The sequence below is a fragment of the Sinocyclocheilus rhinocerous genome, unplaced genomic scaffold, assembly GCF_001515625.1.
Source record: "Sinocyclocheilus rhinocerous isolate Xijiao unplaced genomic scaffold, SAMN03320098_v1.1 scaffold522, whole genome shotgun sequence".
NCBI classification, from domain to species: domain Eukaryota; kingdom Metazoa; phylum Chordata; class Actinopteri; order Cypriniformes; family Cyprinidae; genus Sinocyclocheilus; species Sinocyclocheilus rhinocerous.
Window position 1 is genome coordinate 484,294 of NW_015625031.1, and position 3,159 is coordinate 487,452.

The window sequence follows — 3,159 nt, forward strand, 5'->3', positions numbered from 1 at the left end:
AAGTCATTCTAAATGTTTGTTTTTCCTATGTCTCCTTTTCAGCTCTGATAGTTGTCTGATAACTTTGGTGTGAGTTTTCAAGCTATTTTTTGTAAAGTCCGCTTGGTGCTTTTCTCCTTTAACACAATAATGACTTTAAATTTTCTTTTTGGGGTAATTTCTTGGCCAAATTTGATGTCCGATTAATATGTGATTAATTTAGGTTAATTAATTAATCGCCATGTCTTGTAATCTTGTAATTAAAATTTTAATCGCTTTTATATATGTGTGTGTGTGTGTGTGTGTTTATTTATATATATATATATTAGTGCTGTCAAATGATTAACCGCAATTAATCGCATCCAAAACCTTTATTTTGGATGCGGTTTATCACGATTAATCGTTTGACAGCACTAATATATATATATATATCTATATATATATCAACATAAACTTTGACCCCTTGGTTGCCAGGGTGTTGCTATGTGGTTGCTAAGGTGTTCTGGGTAGTTGCTTACTGGTTTCTTAAAAGAACTTCTCCTCAGTTGTAGTTTTAATAGCGTAACAAACATATCATGGAGCTTGATAGTGAGTTTTGTGTTTAAACATCATCTTCAGCACAGGACAGGAGAGATGTTTTTAAGTCAAATATATCCAGATCTGGATCCAGTGGTCTCGTTTAGGGGCGGCGTGTGTGTTTGGCTGGAAAAGTAAATGATAACAGCATGTTTCTAAATGAGCTTAATCATCTTAATTAACTAGTTCTGCTGCTAAATGAGCGTAATCATATTAATTAGGGCTGTGTAAGCACACCTGTGCAGAGAACCGCAGCTCCCACAGTCCCTCCAGTGCACACAGGTGATGAACATGCGCTTCATTACAGCCAAATCAGACGGGGTTACATGCAGCTCGGTGTGCTGTACTGGAGATTAAGAGCTTTGATGTTATGAGTGGTGTTTAGTGTGTTGCTATGCAGTTGACAGGGTGTTCTGAGTGTTTTCGTGTGTTGCTATGAAGTTGCTGGGGTGTTGTGAGTGTTTTTAGTGTGTAATTTGCTATGCTGGTGTAAATGTTTTCGTGTGTTGCTATGCAGTTGCTATGGTGTTGTGAGTGTTTTTAGTGTTGCTATGGTGTTGTGAGTGTTTTTAGTGTTGCTATGCAGTTGCTAGGGTGTTGTGAGTGGTTTCTTGTGTGTTGCTATGCAGTTGCCAGGGTGTTGTGAGTGTTTTTAATGTTGCTATGAAGTTGCTGGGTTGTTGTGAGCGTTTTTTTTGTGTGTGTTGGTAGGGTGTTGGGAGTGTTTTTAGTGTTGCTATGCAGTTGTGAGTGGTTTTTGTGTGTTGCTATGAAGTTGCTGGGGTGTTCTGTTTTTTTGTGTGTTGCTAGGGTGTTGGGAGTGGTTTCTTGTGTGTTGCTGGGGTGTTGTGAGCGTTTTTAGTTTTGCCATACAATTGTTAGGGTGTTGGGAGTGTTTTTAGTGTTGCTATGAATTTACTGGGTTGTTGTGAGTGTTTTTTTGTGTGTTGCTGTGCGGTTGCTAGGATGTTATGAATTTTTTTTGGTGTGTGTTGCTATGAAGTTACTGGGGTGCTGTGGGTGTTTTTAGTGTGTTGTAATGCTATTTCTAGGATGTTTCAGGTGTTTTTTTTTTAGTGTGTTGCTAAGATGTTCTGAGCGTTGTGTGTGTGTTGCTATGCAGTTGCTAGGATATTGTTTTTTGTGTGTTTCTATACAGTTTTCAGTTTGTTTTACTGTGTTGCTATGTAGTTATTAGGGTGTTCTGAGTTTTTAGTGTGTTGCTATGCAGTTGTAGATGGTGTTCTTGTAAAAATCCTAAATCAAATTATGCTTCGCATTAAATGTCAAAAGACCACAGAATAGATGAATATAAAGCACTATGAGTTCATGTTGTTCTTTTGAAGTTTGGTAAAGCAAATCTTAGGTTTTGAATTCTGACGTCTCCAGCTAGACTCTTTACTTGTCTTAACCAGAACCACAATGTAAAAGCATTTAAATTCAGCCAGGTGTACCATGGTATCACCACAGTACTTTTAAGTAAGTAAGGAGAAACACAAAGACAAAGCCTGTAAGTGCTGCCAAATAACCAAACACTCCAGAACAACATCGATTAAGCAGCCACAAGATGACAGGTTAAAACTCCTGCGGTAATAAGGACAAACGATTGCATGTGGAGGAAAGAGGATATCTATAGCTCGGACTAAACAAGGCCAAGGTCACTCACAAACCCTTTCAGCACTTCTGCTCGGGAGAGACTTAAATGTGATATTGGCAAATTAGGGGCCAATGAGCGCGCGAGAGACGGATAGATGGACTAAAGGTTGTCATTTAACAAGACGCTGCCATTTACTATTGATTCTTTGGCAAGTAGATAGACAGCAGCCTGCTAAACATAACCTCACAGTCTCAACCTCAGACGACATGGACCCGCAGAAGTTCACTGACCACCTCTGGTGCTGTGTATTGAATTTTATTTCATTTATAATTTATCATTTCTTCATGTTTACGTGTTTTTTTTTGTTTTTTGTTTTTTTTTGTTTTTTTTTCCCCTCTCTCTTTTTTTGTTTTTATTTTTGCCTATGTTTTACTGATATTGTTTTTATTTACATGCTGAAATGTGAAGCATTTAGAGCTATATTTTGCTATATATATATATATATACACACACACACAGAGTGGTGGCCAAAATGATTAGAACACTAGTATTTTCAGCAGCTAAGTATTATTATTATTATTATTATTATTATTATCTTGAAGCACTTTGAGCACTATTTCATTACATTTTATTTTATAAGAATCTGTCCCTACATGTCACATAAAAAAGAATTGTTGAGAATTTCTTAGATGGTCACATGGTCTCTTCCTGGCCGATTGGGCAGTTCTTGGCCGGAATAAGCTGCAAATTGGACCAGATTTAGTCAATAATCAGACGTCTCCAGGGCTGTGGGTTAAGTGGAGGTCTGGCAGCCAATGCAGGACATTTATCATCTCTAACTGCGATAGTCAGATAAGAGAAAATAACTCCCCTCACACACACGTTTAGGTTTACTGGCCCTGTTTCAGTTCATTTCTCATTTTGATTATGCTCCAGTTTTGTTTTTTAACCAGTAACTGCACATCTGTGTTTGTTTATTAAGGCAAGGCACTACAGGAGAAAACTTT